Source organism: Sturnira hondurensis, unplaced genomic scaffold (genome assembly GCF_014824575.4).
Source record: "Sturnira hondurensis isolate 20B ecotype Veracruz unplaced genomic scaffold, ASM1482457v3 Scaffold0000867, whole genome shotgun sequence".
Lineage (NCBI taxonomy): Eukaryota > Metazoa > Chordata > Mammalia > Chiroptera > Phyllostomidae > Sturnira > Sturnira hondurensis.
This window is the reverse complement of record NW_028073498.1, coordinates 1,069,316-1,089,522: the sequence shown is the minus strand read 5'-3', so window position 1 is coordinate 1,089,522 and position 20,207 is coordinate 1,069,316. Positions and strand designations below refer to the sequence as shown.

At 37.6% G+C, this 20,207-nt stretch overlaps 1 protein-coding gene and 1 pseudogene across 1 annotated transcript in view; one reads left to right on the top strand and one right to left on the bottom strand.

The window, feature by feature from the left end:
* The window catches only part of SYN2 (synapsin II), a 185,400-nt gene that overhangs the window by 145,147 nt on the left and 20,046 nt on the right, over window positions 1-20,207 (bottom strand). The gene's annotated exons all lie outside the window — the stretch shown is intronic.
* On the top strand, window positions 9,688-10,054 carry LOC118990267 (small integral membrane protein 15-like; annotated as a pseudogene).

Sequence of the window (20,207 nt, the reverse complement as noted above, 5' to 3'; positions counted from 1 at the left end):
TGTAATTATGATGTACCATGGTGTGCTCCACCTTGGGTCCAACTTCTTTGGGATTCTCTGAGTTTCCTGGACTTCCTGGAAGTCTATTTCCTTTACCCAAATGAGGAAGTTCTCCTTTATTATTTGTTCAAATAACTTTTCCACCTGTTGCTCTTCCTCTTCTCCTTCTGGTACCCCTATAATTCAGATGTTGGAATGTTTAAAGATGTCCTGGAGGTTCCTAAGCCTCTCCTCATTTTTTTGAATTCTTGTTTCTTCATTCTTTTTTGTTCTGTTGTTCCTTTCTTCCTTCTGGTCCACTCCATTGATTTGAGTCCCAGTTTCCTTCCCATCACTATTGGTTCCCTGTACATTTTCCTTTATTTTACTTAGAGTAGCATTCATTTTTTCATCTAATTTGCAGCCAAATTCAACCAGTTCTGTGAGCATCCTGATCACCAGTGCTTTGGACTGTGCATCTGATAGGTTGGCTATCTCTTCATCACTTAGTTGTATTTTTTCTGGAGCTTTGATCTGTTCTTTCATTTGGGCCTTTTTTTTTTTTGTCTCAGCATACCTGTTACATGGTGAGGGACGGAGCCTTAGGTGTTCACCAGGACAGGGTGACACACGTAGCTGGGTTGTGATGCTGTATGTGGGACCGGGGTCAGAGAGGGAGGAATGCCACTTGCTCTGCTCTCTGTCAGACTTCAGCCACTTCCCTGGCTTCCCACAAGCAAATTGGGCCATTCTGGTGCTGATTCCCATGTGGGTGGGTTTGTGTACATTCTAGGACCCTGTGGGTCTTTCCAACAAACTCTCCTGTGAGGCTGGGAGTTTCTCTCAGCACCTCAACCCCCAAAGGTTTTTTCAATTGGTATTTTGAGGCTTTATTTCCCTGTGCCGCAGCCCTGGGTTGTGTGGTCTGTCTCACTCCCCAATTCGTCTGATTTATCTGCATGCGATTGTGGGACTGCCTTGTCTGCCAGCCTCCTTGAGCGCTGCGCCCCTCTACAATCTGTCCCTCCACAATCTGTCCCCTCGCTATGTCTACCTGCAGCCGCCTTGCGCACCTGGGGTCCACCAACCAGCCACTGCATTTTTTGCTGGGACCCTACTCTACCCTGTCATCTGACTCCACCCCTCCTATCTGTCTAGATGAATGTTTCTTCTTTAACTCCTTGGTTGTCGGACTTCCATACAGTTCAATTTTCTGTCAGTACTGGTTGTTTTTTTGTTTCTAAATTGTTGTTGTCCTTATTTTGGTTGTACAAGGAGGCGTGGTGTGTCTACCTATGCCTCCATCTTGGCCAGAAGTAGCAGATTCCTGTTTTATAATTTTATCTTAGCTTCTCCATTGTATTTAAGATGGTATCTGGTACATATCAGTAGGTTTTGTTAAATAATTAAACTTCAGAAATTTTGCAAATAATACCTAGTATTTGTATTTTATTTTAGACTTCATTAAATTCTTTCACATTTATTATCTTACTTAATTCTCCCCCACATTATGATATTCCCATTAAAAGATAAAGAAATTGAATCTTAAAGACCTGGTATAATTTGCCCAAATTTTGAGACAGAACTGGAGCCCAAATTTTGGGGTTTGTAGAAAATGTCAACTTGCCTGAGGTTTTCTTAAAAATCCCAATTTTGCATGAGGGATTTATAAATATTTGTAAATATTGTTAACACCATGGAAATATTCTGGAATTGCAATGAAGAGGCAATAATAAAAGATGTTGTGAATGTTTTAGACTCAAATGCATTTGAAGAAGGGAGATATAGTGGGTTGAATAGTGTTCCCCCCAGATTTGTGTCTGCCTAGCACCTCAGAATGTGTCCATTTTTAGAAGTAGGGTCTTTATAGATGTGATTAATTAAGGATCTTGAAATGAAATGATCCTGTATTTAGAGTAGACTCTAAATCCAGTGACTAATGTCTTTGTGAGAACAAGAGAGGGAGGACACAAACAGGGAAGACAAGGCTGTGAGAAGATGGAGGCAGAACCGGGAACTATGTAGCTTTAGGCTGGGGAAAAGCAAGGATTGCTGATAGCCACTAGAAGCTGGAAGAAGGAAGGAACTAATGGACCACTACAGCCTTTTAGGGAACACCTTGATTTCAGACTTCTAGCCTCTCAAACTGTGAGAGCATGAATTTTACAAGTTTTAAGAGTTTTGGTAATTTCTCAAGGTAGTCTTAGGAAACTAATACAGAAAGGAAGAAAAATTATTTGCTCAAAGGTCTCTTATATACCACATTTATTCTAAATACATTAGAGGTTATCTGTCCATATTTTACCAGTCAGAAAAAGAAGGCTTAGAAAGGTAAAATAGAAAGCTCATGTTTTAAGAATATTTTGTCATTCTGTTTTTAGCTGCCTTATTTCTTCTGTTGATTACCTGAGGAATTTATTTTGTGACCCCCGCCCCCCCGCCAAGTGACTGGGCACTGAATTGTGATGGTTCATCCCTACTAGAATGGTTAAAGATGTGAAAGGTGGATTAATTAAAAGAGGGCTTGAAGTCTCATATGATTCTTCTTCTGGGATTGACTTTCAGCATTTGACTTCACCAACATCTTTACCTATTCCTCACCTCCTACATATTCACATCTCTTTCATGACACTTGCCTAAATTTCTCTTTACCTAATATTCTTTCTCTCTCTTCATCTTTCTATCTCATCTAAAAATCCATAGCAGTTTATCTGGTTCAGTTTTATTGCATTTATCACAGTCCATCTTTTATATGTGATTTCTGCCCATTTCTTGTTTGCCCAAGTGTATTGTAAGCTTCTTGAGGATGAAGCTCTTTTGTTTATTTTTGTATCTTCTATATTGCCTACTAGGAATCCTTATTTATAATATCTGCTAATTAATTACTAGTTGAATTTGTTTTCCCCTCTTGCCTCTTCCCTAGTTTCTATGTTCTAAGGCCAACCTTTGGGAGGCAAAGTTCATCGTTGGTTTCTTCCTGTCTTCCTTCTCAGTGACATCATTATCCTTTGTGGTCTACCCCTCTCTGGGCCTTGTTGTCCATGACTCTCAATTCTATTCTGAAGTGATTGCTGTGCTCTATTCCAAATCATTTTATAAAAGATCTATCATAGCTCTTTCACATATTTTATAATGATGTTACATGTCTGCCTCCCCACCTGCAAACTCATCAAAATGAAGGGTTTTTGGAATTCCAATCAAGATGGAGGCAAAGGTAGATGCACTGTGTCCCCTTGCACAACCAAAATAAGGACAACAACAATTTAGAAACAAAAAACAACCAGTACCAATAGAAAATTGAACTGTATGGAAGTCCAACAACCAAAGAGTTAAAGAAGAAACATTCATCTAGATGGATAGGAGGGGCAGAGGTGGGCAGCCAGGGGGAAAGGGGTCATGAAAAGTGATAGCTGGCAGCCCCTGGGCGTGCAGGGCAGCAGCTGGTAGACCCAGCAAGGGGGCAGATTGTGGAAGGGCGCAGCGCTCAAGGAGGCTGGCAGACAAGGCAGTCCCACAATCGCATGCAGATAAATCAGACGAATTGGGGAGTGAGACAGACCACACAACCCAGGGCTGCAGCACAGGGAAATAAAGCCTCAAAATACCAATTGAAAAAACCTTTGGGGGTTGAGGTGCTGAGAGAAACTCCCAGCCTCACAGGAGAGTTTGTTGGAAAGACCCACAGGGTCCTAGAATGTACACAAACCCACCCACATGGGAATCAGCACCAGAATGGCCCAATTTGCTTGTGGGAAGCCAGGGAAGTGGCTGAAGTCTGACAGAGAGCAGAGCAAGTGGCATTCCTCCCTCTCTGACCCCGGTCCCACATACAGCATCACAACCCAGCTACGTGTGTCACCCTGTCCTGGTGAACACCTAAGGCTCCGTCCCTCACCATGTAACAGGTATGCTGAGACAAAAAAAAAAAAGGCCCAAATGAAAGAACAGATCAAAGCTCCAGAAAAAATACAACTAAGTGATGAAGAGATAGCCAACCTATCAGATGCACAGTCCAAAGCACTGGTGATCAGGATGCTCACAGAACTGGTTGAATTTGGCTGCAAATTAGATGAAAAAATGAATGCTACTCTAAGTAAAATAAAGGAAAATGTACAGGGAACCAATAGTGATGGGAAGGAAACTGGGACTCAAATCAATGGAGTGGACCAGAAGGAAGAAAGGAACAACAGAACAAAAAAGAATGAAGAAACAAGAATTCAAAAAAATGAGGAGAGGCTTAGGAACCTCCAGGACATCTTTAAACATTCCAACATCTGAATTATAGGGGTACCAGAAGGAGAAGAGGAAGAGCAACAGGTGGAAAAGTTATTTGAACAAATAATAAAGGAGAACTTCCTCATTTGGGTAAAGGAAATAGACTTCCAGGAAGTCCAGGAAACTCAGAGAATCCCAAAGAAGTTGGACCCAAGGTGGAGCACACCATGGTACATCATAATTACACTACCCAAGATTAAAATGAAGGACGGAACCTAGAAGCAGCAAGAGATAAGGAGGCAGTTACCTGCAAAGGAGTACCCATCAGACTGTCAGCTGATTTCTCAAAAGGGACCTTGCAGGCAAGAAGGGGCTAGAAAGAAGTATTCGAAGTCATGAAAGGCAAGGACCTATATCAGGCAAAGCTTTCATTTAGAATGGAAGGGCAGATAAAGGGCTTCTCAGATAAGGTCAAGTTTAAGGAGTTCATCATCATCAAGCCCTTATTATTATGAAATGTTAAAAGGACTTATCTAAGAAAAAGAAGATTAAAAACAGGTACAATAAAATGACAGCAAACTCACGATCATTACAACCACACCTAAAATAAAAACAAACTAAGCAAACAACTAGAACAGGAACAGAACCACAGAAATGGAGATCACAGGGAGGGTTAGCAACAGGGGAGGAGGAGGAGGAGAGAGGGGGAAAAGGTACAGAGAATAAGTAGAATAGACGGTATGTAGAAGATGGACAGGGGGAGGGTAAGAACAGTATGGGAAATGTAGAAGCTAAAGAACTTGTAAGTATGACACATGGACATGAACTAAAGGAGGGGAATGTGGGTGGGAGAGGGTGTGCAGGGTGGAGGGGAGTGAACAGGGGAAAGTGGGACAACTGTAATAGCATAATCAATAAAATATATTTTTGAAAAGATTATAAAATAGTTTACCACTTAATTATGTGGAAATTACTATATACGTTTGCTAGAGAAGACCATGATCAATGCTACCTTAAAGGAAGAAGAAATTGAGCCAAGTCTTATAGGAAGGTTTTAGCTAGAGAAGAAAGGAATGAATGCTGGGGAGAAAGATAAGAACTTAAGACCAGATATAACAAATTTCAAAGCTAGATAGTATGTTTAGACTTGATGCAGAGCATCAGCTACTGGAGGTACCTGAATGGAAATTGCCCTAATGAAAGCAGGATTTGAGGGGGAAAAATCCTGGCAGTATTTACAATCTAAATTGGCAGAAAAGAGACTAAAGGCAAAGATACCAACTAAAAGGCTGTGGCCCTAATCCAGAACATGGTTTGGGTTTTTTTCCTCACTGGTTGCTAAAATCGTGACTGGCAGCAAGAATTATGATTTCTGTAAAGCCACTTACTTCTTAGGCAATAATTCAGAGTCTTTCCCAGGGTTTTTTCCTGTGCTAACCTTCCTAATCCAATCACTGGACTATAAAGAAACTTCTATTTCAGATTTTTTATAATCTCAGAGCAGAAAAAAAGTACAGAGGACACACAGGCAATCCAATCCAATGTAAAAATCTTCAATATGAATTGGGGGAGTCATCCACTGGAAGTCACATATCTGTTTTAACACTTCAGCCTAAAAAATGCCCATTTCACCAAAGCCACCATCCCTGAAAACAACCAAAGTCAAATATATCAGCTTCTTGATGGAACAGTTGGTTAGCTGCAGTCCTGGGAAGCTCTTCATAAGGGAAAATTAGAGTTTGCCATTGCTAGAGTGGCAAGAGGAATAACATGATCCTGCAGCTTTTGACGGAGATTCATGCCATACCCAGTAGTGTCTGGCTGCAGGGAGGCAGGTCTGAGTCAGTCTGTCAGGCAATGAAATCCTCACTCCATCTGCTCTGAGGGAGTTGTCTGCCAAGTTTGATGCCTGGACACATGAGCTTCCACTCCCACACCCACCACTTTCTCCTCTGAGAAACAGAAACAAAATCTGTTTCTAAGTTTCATCTTTTTTCCTCTTTCAAAAGCCCAGCTCTAAGAAACTACCTGTCAGTTATAGGTTATAGGAAAGAATAGAGAAGCACGTATTCCCCAGATAACTCCAAATGGGCAAGATGACTATAACACAACATTCAATGAGCAAAAGCTGCCTGGCTTTTCCATTGTTATCACATTAGTTCCTTGCTGGTACTTCATTTTCTTCCTTTACTCCTCCATCTTTCTTTTTTTTATTTTCTTTTTTTTGAATGAAATACTGAATATATTAAAATATGATATATACAGAAGTTATAAAGCTTACTAATGAAAAGAACATTCATGGACCTACCATTCACTTTAAGAAGTAGAACTTACACTGGTGAGAACTTACCATTAAAGCTCTCTACCACACCTTCCTGCCTCACCTTGCCTTCCATCAGAAGTAATCATGTACTACATAATGTCAGTGATGGTCCACATCTACAATGATAGTCCTATAAGATTATAATGGAGCTAATAAATGCCTGTCGCCTAGTAGCTATCATAAAATCATAGCACAATGCATTACTCACATGTTTATGATGATGATAGTGTAAACAAACCTACTGTGCTGCCAGTTACATAAAAGTATATAGCATATAATATTAACTACAATATATATATAATACTTGGTAATGATAATAAATGACTATGGTACTGGTTTATGTGTTTACTATAGTATGCTTTTTATCATTAATTTAGAGTGTACTCTTTCTTCTTATAAAAAAAGTTCCAGCAGCCTCATGCATCTTGTGCTTCCCATACCTCTTAATTGCATCACTTTCTCTTGTGCTTGATTTAATCTCATGTTGTTTGGTACTACATGCTATACAGGCTTGTAGCCTAGGAGCAATAGGCTATACCATCTAGATCTGTGTAAGGACACTCTATAATGTTTGCACAACATCAAAACCACTTAACAATGCATTTCTTGGAATGTATCCCTGCTTTTAAGTGGTGCATAACCATAATTACAATGCAGAATTTTGTCACCATTCTTCTCTCCTTTTCTAGTTCTAACAGAACTAGATTAATTTGCTAATACAAAGACCTTCTACCTACTTTTCCACTTCAAAATCAGCTTTCACTGCCTTTTCTGTCTGGAACTACACAGCTGTCAGCTCTTCTCTCATCAAATTCCAATCATCTTTAGGAAGCTGAATCTGCATAAAATCATTTTATTATCATTATTAAGTATTACGCACTGTATGTGACTACATGTGCTCTACTTTTATATAGCTGGCAGCTGAACAACCAAAAAAAAAAAGAATAACTTTGCCTCTCTGTTTTCTCATCTGCAACATTGGGACACCACTACCTAGTATACATTTAAAGATTAAGTGACCTTCACCTAGCACAAAGGTAGAAGTTTAAATTAAGATAATGTGTGTAACGACTTTTAGTATGGTAGTACAGAGTAGTTACTGATGAAACTACTCTGATGAAATGAGTCATCTTCCAATTCTCTCTGCATAATCTCAGCAGATGTTAAACATACTTTGCTCCAGCTATAAACCAAAAGCTATCAAACCAAATCTAGCAATATATAAAATGTATTATATACCATGAATGAGAAAGTTGGTTCAGGATACTGAAAATCAGTCAATGTAATATAGCATGTTAATAGAATAAAGGACAAAAACCACATGATCATCTCAATAGATACAGAAAAAGTGTTAGACAAAAATCCAACACCCTTTCATCATAAGAACATTCGGCAATCTGGAAATCAAAGGGAATTCCCTCACCTGATAAAGGGCATATATGAATAAAAACACAGTTAACATTACACTAATAGTGAAAGACTGAAGCTTTTCCCCAAAGATCATGAATATGGCAAAGATGTCTGCTCTCTCTTTTACTCAAGATTGCATGAGTTTCTAAACAGTGCAATTAGGCAAGAAAAATAAAAGGCACCCAGACTGGAAAAGAAGTAAAACTACATTTAAAGATGACATAATCTAGTATGTAAAAATTCTAAGGAATACAAAATGTACTACTAGAGCTAATAAATGAACTCAGCAAGGTTGCAGGATACACAATCAACATATGAAAATCAGTTGTATTCCCAAAAATTCCCATAAACAGATCATTTAAAATTAAGAAAACAATTTCATTTATAGTAACATCAAAAAGAAAATAAATGTTTCAAAGGAAGTATAAGACTTATACAAGGAAAACTACAAAACACTGAAAGAATTAAAGAAGATCAAAATAAATGGAAAGACTATTATGTTTATGGACTGGAAGACTTAATAAATACCAATAACCTTCAAATTAGTCTATAGATTCAATGCAATCCCTAAGAAATTTCTAGCTGTCATTTTTGCAGAAACTGACAAACAATCTAAAATCCATAAGAAAATTCAAGGGACCCAGAATAGCTAAAAATCTTAGAAAACAACAAAGTTGGAAGAGTGACACTTTCCAATTTCAAAACTTACTACAAAGCCGCAATAATAAATATAGTCTGATATTTACTGGTATAAAGATGAACAAAGGATCATTGAAATCCACTAAATCAATGGAATAAAACTGAACATCCAAAAAAGACCCATAATTCTATGCTTTGAACTGATTTCCAAAAACGCTGTCAAGACAGTTCAATGGAAAACAGTGCTCGGAAAAATAGATATTCACATGTTTAAGAATGAAGTTGTACTTCTACCTTATACAAAATGTAAAAACTAATACAAAGTAGATCAAAGACCTAAATGAAAGCAATAAAACTATAAAACTCTTAGAAGAAAACATAGGTTTAAAACTTGGTGACCTTGAAATAGGCAATGGTTTCCTAAATATATACCAAAAGCACAAGCAATAAAAGAAAAATAAATAACTGTACTTCATCAAGATGAAAAAACTTTGTACTTTAAAAATATTATCAATAAAAATAAATAAGTAAAAAGTACAATCAAAAGTGAGAAGACCAGGCTCCGGCCTGGCATATACAGAATCCAAACCTTCTATCAGAAATATATGGTAGAGCCCCAGCCAGTGTAGTTCAGTGGATTGAGCACGGGCCTGCGAACCAGAGTATTGCAGTTCGATTCCCAGTCAGGGCACATGAGTGGGTTATGGGACAGTTCCCAGCGGGGGACACACGAGAGGCAACCATACACTGATGTTTCTCTCCCTCTCTCCTTCCCTTCCCCTCTAAAGATAAATAAATAAAATCTTTTAAAAATAGAAATATATGGTAGAGCCCTGGCTGGTGTGGCTCAGTGGATTGAGTGCAGACCTGAGAACCAGAAGATTGTGGTTCAATTCCCAGTCAGAGCACATGTGTGGGTTGCAGCCAGTTCTCAGCAGGGGACACACGAGATACAACCATACATTGATATTTCTCTCCCTCTCTCCTTCCCTTCCCCTCTAAAGATAAATAAATAAAAAATCTTTTAGAAAAAGAAATATATGGTAGAGCTAAAGAAGACAATCAACCAAAGTCATCCATCTGAAATTATAATTGACTCGCCATTAATCTCAAGACAAAGTTAGAGATCACAAATCAAGCATAAGCCCCCTTTCCTAAGACCACTACAAAGATGTTTGATATAAAGGCTTAGGCTGAATCTGTTGTGGAACGGACTGCAAAGGACCCATATGGCTTCCTTACAACAGTTATTTTGGCCCTTACTCCATTGTTTCTAGAGAATACTGTACTGTTCTGGAAGTTGGCCAAGATGATTGAGGTTGGGGGAAAGGAGCAAAAGAAGAAATAAAAATATCAATAAAATGTTGCAAAAGCTAAACAACTAAAAAAGACTGAAGCAATGAACAGGTTCTGCAACGAGAAGAAAATCATTTGAAAAATTTTGCAGCTTTGGAAGGACTCTCTAAGGTTTCTTTTCTGTATTTATGACAGAATTTAGTAAAGTCTGAGCATATTGGAAGAATCATGTTAGTTCTGACCTCTACTATAGCAACTTTTAGGCTTCACTATAGAAGTCTGACAGCCAGTTGTTATAAATAATTGGCATTTATTATGCTACAAATTCTTTATAACCAACTTGGTTATTTGCCATTTTGCAACTTATGCCCTGAAATGTAAACATCCTGTGAAGAAAAAAAAAGACTTTAGATTATGAACTCTATTCAAAGAATGACTTTAGATTATGAACTCTATTCAAACTAATAGAGTCAATTTAATTCTAGTCAAATTAAAATGGGGTTCTGTTCTGGACAAAGGAAACTAAAAATGTAAAAATTAGAATTGTCCTGAGGTAAAAAGTATGCTTTAGCTTAAAAGAAATATAGTATATTAATTACATCTTTTAACATTATTGCTTATTGCTTAAAATAGAATCATTTCTGGCTTTCTCAAAGCAAAATATTAATCAATGAGTCCTATTTTCTCATTTTAGCCCTTGAGATAGTGGTAATTAACAGAAATTCTGCCTCTTTAAAATTTAATTTTATAAACAATTTTATTTTCTTGAATATGTAGAATACCATCTACTGGATATAACAATTTTTATATTTATGAACACTTCTATTTATCAATAAAATGGTGCAGCCACATTGGAAAACAGTTTGGCAGTTCCTCAAAAAGTTAAACAAAGTATTACTATAGAACCCAGCAATTCCACTCCTCAGTATATACCTAAGAGAACTGAAAACATTGTGTTTACATAACAACTTATACACAAATGTTCATAACAGCATTATTCATAATAGTACCTAAATGGGAACAATCCAAGTCAAATGTCCACCAACTAATGAATGGATAAATAAAAGGTGGTACATCCATACCATGGAATATTATATAAAATGGAATAAAGGACAAAATTCTGTAAAAAGAGAACTAAGTTTTAATATATTCTACAATGTGGATAAAACTTGAAAACATTATGCTAAGTGAAAGAAGTTGAACATAGAAGAAGAAAGGGCCACATATTGTATAATTCCGTTTACATGAAATGTCTAGAATAGGCAAATCCACAGAGACAAAAAGTAGGTAAGTGGTTGCCTGTGGCTAGGGAAAGGGGGCATGGAGAATGACTGCTAATGGGTATAAGGTTTCTTTCTCCAGTGATGAAGATGTTCTGAAATTAAATAGCTAGTGGTGATGCTTATGCAACCCTGTGAATATACAAACACCAATGAAATTGCACACTTTAAAAAGGTGAATTTTATGGTACAGAAATCATACCTTTTTTTTTTTTAAAAAGCCCCGGCTACATTTCATATCAACCTCGCTCCCTACTATGATTCACTCCTGGAGATTATCTAAAATCACCATTGGTCACAGCATGTTTCATTCCCAAAGTGAAATAAGGACTAGAATTTCTTATAACTCCTCACTCTATACTTCATGAAGGTTACTCTTCTGATCAAGGGTTGATTCTCAAAACCTGTTTCCTAACCTTGCTGCCTAAAGTCCTCTCCCTAAACATTTTCCCATTGAGCAACAAAATTGCTGTGACTCTAATAGCACAATTATGCTGTTTTCAGAGTCATAAAAGGGAAAAAACATGGATTTTGAATTCAGACAGAAAAATTTCAAATCTTCGTTTTCACTTTCTAGCTGCATGTAACTTTGGGGAAGTTGCTTAATCATCAGCTCATATGTAAAATGGCAATAACATTCTTGGGGGAGTGTAAGAATTCAATAAGATAATGTATATAAAGCGCCTGGTCATAGTAACTTTTCTGTTAATGTCAGTTCACTCTTTCTCACTGTTTTGCAAAATGGATGAAGTTGATATTGCCCCCAACTGGGCAGGTATTGTGCCCCAATTTGAAACCTGTCCTCCACCAGGATAGGACCTGTGAGATCTAGAGACATCTTAAGGGCACAAATAGGTGAGACATCCATTTTAATTGGGAACCTGATTCCCAGCCTACTGCAATTCACAGGCTCATTATGTCAGGCTCTGAGCTTCTCTAGGCATGGAGAAAGGTATTTGACAGGAAAATGAAAAGTCACACTGCTCCAATTACTGCAAATGAAATGCATTACAAATAAACATATGTTTCCAGGGAAAGAATGAAGAGATCTTTTAGGGAGAAAAGCTGGGAAGCCTGAGCCACGAGGCTGACTCTAATTTTTTACACAAGAGATAAAATTACAATCTCGCCATTTCCACCACTGATGATGAGTTTAAATGGCAATGACACCACTTGAGTTTATTAGGGTATGGAAACTTGCTGCCCATCAGCAAAGCCACCCTCAAGCCCCTTCCCTTTTGTTTTACACAAGCATTTACATGTACACCCAAACCCTGAGCCAATTAAGAAGAAATTAGCCCTGGCAGGTGTGGCTCAGCGGTTTGAGTGCTGGCCTGCAAACCAAAGGGTCACTGGTTTCATTCCCACTTGGGGCACATGCCTTGGTTGCAGGCCAGGTTCCCAGGAGAGGGTATACTATAGGCAACCACATATCAATATTTCTCTCCCACTTTTTCTCCCTTCCTTCTCCTTCCTCTAAAAAATTAATAAACAAATTTTAAAAAAATTAAAAAAGAGGAAGAAATTAATGTAGACCTCAGGTCACCAAGTCTCTCCCTAATCAAAACATTTCTGAGTGTGTGAGCACCACAATTGCCATAGCTGGTAGATGAGGAGACCTGAGTCTAGAGGAACAAAATAGTTATTAAGCAGTACTAATCCAAATGATATTTCCAATTCTTCATTAGTCTTCATCATTATCACATTCAAGTCCCTTTACAAAGTAGCCGAGTGACTGACCCTCCCACCCTCATCTCCTAGCACTCCAAAATTTTCCCCTCTCCATCATACAAAACATATACACCAAGAATACATTTTTTCTAAAACAGCAATATCATTCATGTCTTCCTGTCTCATTCCTTTACCTGAAATGCCTTATTCCTAAACTCCTAATTCACCTAGTGAACTTCTACTCTCCAAGTCCAGCTCAGTTGCCTCCTCTTTGTTTAATCCTTCCCCAACCCCCTGCCCTAGACAAAATTAATTATACCCTCTCTGTTCCCTCATGGTGGTCAAAGAATAGCATGAAGGCCTGGTATGGATTTTTTAATGTGTTAGGGATGAAATTTCTCTCATTTAGGTTTACCACTCATAATATTTCAGTTTTCACAAAGTGATACTTTCAATTAGTAAAGACTGTCTAGTGGATTTCAATATAATCCTTTGCTTTAACTCAGAAAGAAGCTCAATAGATATACGACAAATCAGAGTTGCTCTGATTGTCATAATATACAGAGAATGCAAAATATGTCCAACTTGGATCTGCCCACAGTTGGCCCTGAGGATGGCACATGGAACCACTATTCCCAGTCCAACTCCTCCTTTTTATAAATTAGAAAACATGAGTCAAGAAAAGAGACACGTGGTTTTCAAAAGCATACAGTAACTTAGTATTACAGCCAGGACCTAGGTCTCCTACTTTGGGTGGGGGAGGGAGAAGCTGTATGAAAACTGATGAGAGAAAGAATTAAAAGGGTTAGCCAGCCTTAAAAATTCTATGGGAGCTTCTTCTGTCAGCCTGTCAGCTGGAGTAGAGGATGTGCCAATATAATATCTACCTTGAGACAGAACTGTGAAAAATTAATGAATGACCAGCTGTTAAGAGATTCAGTGGGGAGACAAGGCAGGGCACAAGATCTAGGGAGGTGCCTGGTTGGGAGGCTGCTCTTTGCAAAGCCAGCAAAGTATTGGGTCTGAGAAGGGGGGCATCTATATGATAGGCTTTCACTTTTGGAGTCATCAAGAAGAGCCCCCACCTAAGGAAGGGAGGGAGAACACATCACTGACAAACTGCAGTTTCCACATGATGCGTCTGGTTTGGATTCGATCAGATCTAGGTTAGATTCTGGATGGCAATTACAAGCTGCCTGACTAACCTGTGAATCTGTTTTCTAGCCTATAAAAATCAATGCAATAACAGTGATCTCACACTTTATATGAGTATTATCTTGATTAAATGAGACAATATAAGTAAAAGCATACCTGGTAAGTAGCAGACATTTGATAACCAGTAGTTCCTTTCTCCCCTGTCCAAGTTTCTTATAACATAAAAGCCTTTGATATTTAAAATGCTGCAATACTGAATAACTATATAACTCATTATGGACCAAATGTGTCCCCCCCAAAATTCGTATGTTGAAGCCCTAATCCCCAAAGTGATGATATTTAGAGGATGGACCTTTGAGAGGTAATTAGGTTTAGATAAGGTCACAAGGGCGGAGCTTCCATGATGGGTTTGGTACCTTTATTAAGAGCTGAAGAAATCAGGGCTCTCTCCACTGTATGAGGATACAGCAAGAAAGCAGCCTCTTCAAGCCAGGAGAAGACTTTCACCAGAAAGTGATCATGCATCCTGATCTTGGACTACCAGGTTTCAGAACTGCGAGAAACACATTTCTGTTGGTTAAGCCACCCAGCCGACAGTATTTGTTATAGCAGCCTGAGCTGACTAAGACACAAATATTGCTAAGGAACTCTTACACATTGTTGGTGGGAGTGTAAACTGATAAATTCTGGAAAACTCTATAAAACTCTTTGGTAGTAACTACTCAATCTCAACATACACTGACTGAAACCCAGCAAATTCCATTCCTGGATAGGAAAACAAGTGTTAATATTCATCAAAAGATATACAAGAATTGTGCATAGCAGCATTAGTCTTAGTAGTCCCCAAATGGGAATAATTAAGTATCTATTAACAGCAAAATAGATAAATTGTGATATAATAATACAATGGAATACAAATGAGCAATAAAATGGAATGAACTAATGTTCTTCACACAAGAAAACTGATGACTCTCATAAACATCATGTCAAACAAAAGAAGCTAGACTCAAAAAAGTTGATATTGCATGATTCTATTGCAATAAAGCTCAAAACTCAGGCAAAAGTAATATGTGGTGAAAAAAGTAAAAATATTGGTTACCTACTGAAGGATGTGAAGTAATGACTGAAGGGGTATTATAAAAGTTTAGCAGGTGCTGGCTATGTTGTATATTTCTGCACTTTTACATTTCAATTTTTTTTAAGTTTACAGGAAAAACAAACCTCTGGGAGAGAGAATAAACTGAATGGCATAAGGGCCCAGAGCCCCTTTAACCTAGGACTATACTCTCTGACATCCTTGTACCCATTCTTTCATCTCCACTGCCATGGTCCTATTTATTACAAGCCTTCAGTATCTCATAGATGAATGAGATAACAGTTAAAACATGCTCCTAAATTGGACTCCAGGCCTGCACAAGTTCTTCCTCCTCCCTATTTTCTACACTGTCTCCAGATAAACCTTCCTAAGTAAGGCACTGAGTGAGTCACCCCTGCTCCAAACCTTCACTACTCACCACTGACTACAGGATAAAGAAAAATTCTCCTTATCAGATCCCAATTTCCTGCTCCAAGATCAGATCATGATTCTTCCTATCTTAACTCAGTTTCAATCATTAGTTATAGCCTGTATATATGACTCGTAGTGGTTTGTCTACCTCTTTTTGCTGTGTTTCATTCTGCTCTAGGAAGAACACTTGGACAAAAAGAATCTATTCATTCCCCAAAGCTATCTACCCCCACCCTCTACCCTTCCTCACTATTTCCTTGTGGGGAAAATAACACTTCAGACATTTCTCCCTGGCCAGTGTGGCTCAGTTGGTTGGAGTGTTATCCCATACACAGGAAGGTTGTGGCTTCAATTCCCAGTCAGGCCACATGCCTAGGTTGTGGGTTTGGTCCCTGGTCTGGGTGCTTATGAGAGGTGACTGATTCACATTTTTCTCTTGAATCAATGTTTCTCCCCCTCTGTCTTTCCCTCCCATTTCCTCTCTCTGGAATCAGTAAACATGTGTTCAGGTAAGGATAAAAAAATTTTCAATTTCATCTTCAAATGATAAAGACTGGCGGCAAAACATGAAGAATAAATCTAGCTCCTAGCAAAAAATAAAAGTAATTTTATCCTTCTATCCCTTGGTTTCCTACATGATAGTGATGACAACAATGCCTTTTTTAAAATTCTCACAGCACTTTAGAGTTTACAAAGAACTTTCATAACCTACTGATTTCAACAAAGTCTCACAATAACCTGGAAAGTAAATATTCTCATCCACATTTACATACAAGGATACCAAGGCTCAGAGAATCTCAAAGATTAGTTTCCAGCTCTCACATTCCTGGGATTCTTTGTAATACATGAGGTTTATTTTTGATAAATTCCTAATAATCTTCTGAGCATCTCTCTCATCCCATCTCCACTCCTCCACCACCAGGTTCTATGTTCCATCCCTAAAAGTATCACTCTCATGCAGTGATTATAATCTCCAATATGTTGCCTGAGACTACCATATTCATCCTCCTATTGTATTAATAAATTCCTAGAGACTTCCAAGACTAACAAGTCTTTTAAGAATCAAACAATGAATATTAAATGGTGAAATTTTAGGCAATATATGATGACGTAAGAATGATAGTTGAAGATTATTTAGTACCCTTATTCCTTCAACAATTTTTTGAGACTTACTATCAGCCAAGCTGCTAAATGCTGAGACAAAGAATAAAACATGGCCCTTTCCCTAAAGGCACTCACAGCCTAGTACAGACCCCACAGTTGTCAGCCCAACACACAGTACTAACTCTAGCTCCAAGAATCCGATTCTTAACTCCACAATTACAGAAGTTTTTTGCCAAGTTAGAGCAAATTCCCAAGAAGACATTCTATTCACTGTCATCTATTCTTGTCTACTGACAATGAACATCTCATTCAAAATCAAACCACCAAGTAAGCAAATCTACAAGAAAATTTCCAAAAGACAATTTTTTCCCACATATATTTATAAACAAACATTAGGGAAAACATTCAACCTCAGTGTATGCATAGAAATATATATTAAAATAGTCAAATATGGCTTTTATACCTATTATATTAACACTTAAAAAGATACTAATACTGTTTGCTGGAAAGTGAGGTAAAAATGGATGATAAACTTCAAACTGGGAAAATCTTTTGTAGGAAGCAGTATAGCAATATTTATCAAAAGCTACATATATCATCATATCTTTAATCAAGTAGTTCCTTTCCTGAAAATTGAGAATGCCTCTAGTTTTACTATGCAATAATGGTCAAAAATTATAAGTCAACATAGTTCTCTAATAGAAATAATTGAAGAAATCACAGTATAACACATATGAAAAATATAAGTATTAAGACTGCAACAATATGTAAAAATTATCTAAAGGTGGAAAAACAACCATAACTAGAAATTATAACTAGAAAACAACCATAATTATGCAAAAATGTTTGCATATCGACAAATATTGAAAGAGAATATACAAAATTGTGAAAGCAGCTTCTATATTGCTATGGTAAAATCATGAGAAAAACATGTTCTATTCAAAACTTCCTTTAATCATGTTGATATAGCAATAAATCACACTTTGTTACATAGCTTATTTAATTGCCTGTCTTTCCAACTAAACTATAAGCTCTGTGAAGACCAGGCAATGTCTCTTGTTCCCAGGATTCTAGCACCAATTACTCTTGAACAATTCATGAAAGAATGAATGAAACACATGGGAAACTTCAAAATAAATACAAAACCCCAAGAAGGGGAGGGGAAGTAAACCATTTAAAAACAAAAAGGCTGACCTCTATGTGCCTGTTTCTAAGTTCTAACTGCGGGGGGAAAAACAAATCAACACATTAAAACGTCTCCAGAAAGTCCTTCTTCCCAGAAGACCACTGCCCAGATCTTAGCTCCTCAACAATCTGGAGAAAAGCACAGGATCGTGGGAAACAGGCATAGCAGGATTTATAGGAACACATGGAGTCAGAAGGACAGGACCTTCACGTCCTTTTTTTACCCCCAAACCCACTACCCTTTGACTCCCAGAACCTTCCATATAACTATAGCTAGAACTAAGTATAGGGTGTAGGGAGAAAGGCTGGCTATATGGGAAAAAAGAGGGCAGAAAAAAATAGTTCAGCAGGAAACATATCTTTAGTAGGAATTTAAGTCTGACACAACCCAGAGCTCTGGCTAAGAAATAAATGTCTAGGTACAAGGGAAAATAAGAAGCTTTTAAAGGAATTGAGCTCTGGAGTGAAAATCTCCTCTCCTGACAACTTAAAATCAGTCTGAAATACCAGAAGCACTGGAAGGACTCTAAATCATGGAAGTATGATAAGCATTAACAAAAACACACAGAGAAAAGAGACAACCTTTAAGTTATTTTTCAACCAACCTACGCAGCACCTGTCACAGGCCATACAGACTCTCGTCAGCTTAAGCAATTTTTAATCCATCTTTGGTACTTTTAGGCAAAAGCATCATAACTGACTAATGCAGAGCTTGGAAAAAAGTTTAGCTACATGGAGATAAAGGGCCCTGAGTAAGGATAAAAGGGTAGAGAGAAAAGAATCTAGGTTTTAGATGCAGTTCTACCTATTTTGTGTTGTAACTTTAAGCAAATCACAATCTTGCTGACCTTGGTTTTCCTGGTTTCCTGTTTCCTAATCAAAACAGAAAATTATACCAACTTAACTGTCAAGCTTAAGGTGACAATTAAATGAGTCAAAGTATATAATAAATTATAAAGTTTTACTTAAATATATGACCTTATAATACAACCACAAATGCTACAATTTCCTTCCAGGGTCAAAATTAAGTTGAGTGTATTTTTCAACCAAATCTAACTGCATGTAAGTCATCTGGAGGGTGAAGGAAAATCAGTCACATCCCACTTTGCTAAAGCAACTAGTAGTTTATGCATTCAAGGAGTAGACTTTTCACATGGGCAAGTGGCAATAAAGAATAATTCTACTTTTTCCTCATTCTTAGTGCTGAAATTCCACTATTCATTATTTAGGGTTAGAAAAGTTTTTCCATTTTCTACCTCCTATGAAGACAGAAAAACCTGAAAGGGGACTACCAATAACCATTAAAAATTCATAGTTGAGCTAAGATTAATTCAGCCTGCTGAAAACTAAAATCTAAGAAATACGATGCCAACAACAATTTGGCCTACAATTCTCAAGAAACTCCTAATTTCAACTTTTCATTCATTGTCTTCAACCACCAAAATTCCCCCAAATGTCTAAATTTCAGCATGTAAAAATCTCCCAGACTGTTTCTCGCACTAAAATATAAGACCTCATGTCCCAATTTTGATTTAGAAAATATGTTCACTTCTGGAATAAGTCTTCAGTCATAGGACATATGTCCATAGACACAGAATAAGAGAAGTATCAGCAGTAAGAGAAGGCACAGAAAAGTAAAAATACAAAATTCACCACCTCTACAACTCTGACTAAAATTAGCAATCCTGATAATAGGGAAAAGCTAGTATTCCCAGTATTTTCCCTAGTATTCTAGGGAAGATACTAGAGAATATACAAATACTACTGTATTCCCCAGAATACTACTATTCCTGGAATACTAGTTTCTCCCTAAAATTCTTACTCCTAAAAATTAGAAAAACTGCCATGGCAATACTTAAGAGGAAATTAAGTAGGGAATTCTCTCTTCAACACATATATATTTAAATCTGTTGTGTGTGTTTTGCTTTGCTATCTGACCTCACAACAATCCTATGAAGAAAGTAAGGCAGGTATTATTACTCCAATTTTAGGGATGAGGAAATCAAGATTCAGAGAAGGACAGCAATTTGCTATTGCCAGAATTAAACCCAGATCATCTGACTCCAAAACTCCTATGTTTTCCAGAACAGCATGATGCTTCTTGAGTTCATTTAGCTCCATTCTCTCCAGAGAAGATAAATATCAGTCCCAACCAACCTCCCTAAAAACCACCTTTTACAGCACTGTTCCCTGATTTTTTGTGTCAGCAGCTATTGACACAAGGTAATACTAAAGGGAACTCATTAAGCCAAATACCTTAGAAATCAAAAAAGTTTGTTAAATGGCTGAAAGAACTAATATTCTCAACCACTTAATACAAGTTTCCAACTAGATTAGCTAACTACCAAGCTCTATGGCACTTGCAACTCCATCTAGGAAATCCATAGAAAAACATAATCTGCAAAGGCAAAGACTTGAGTTCTAGTCCTAACTCTTGCCACTC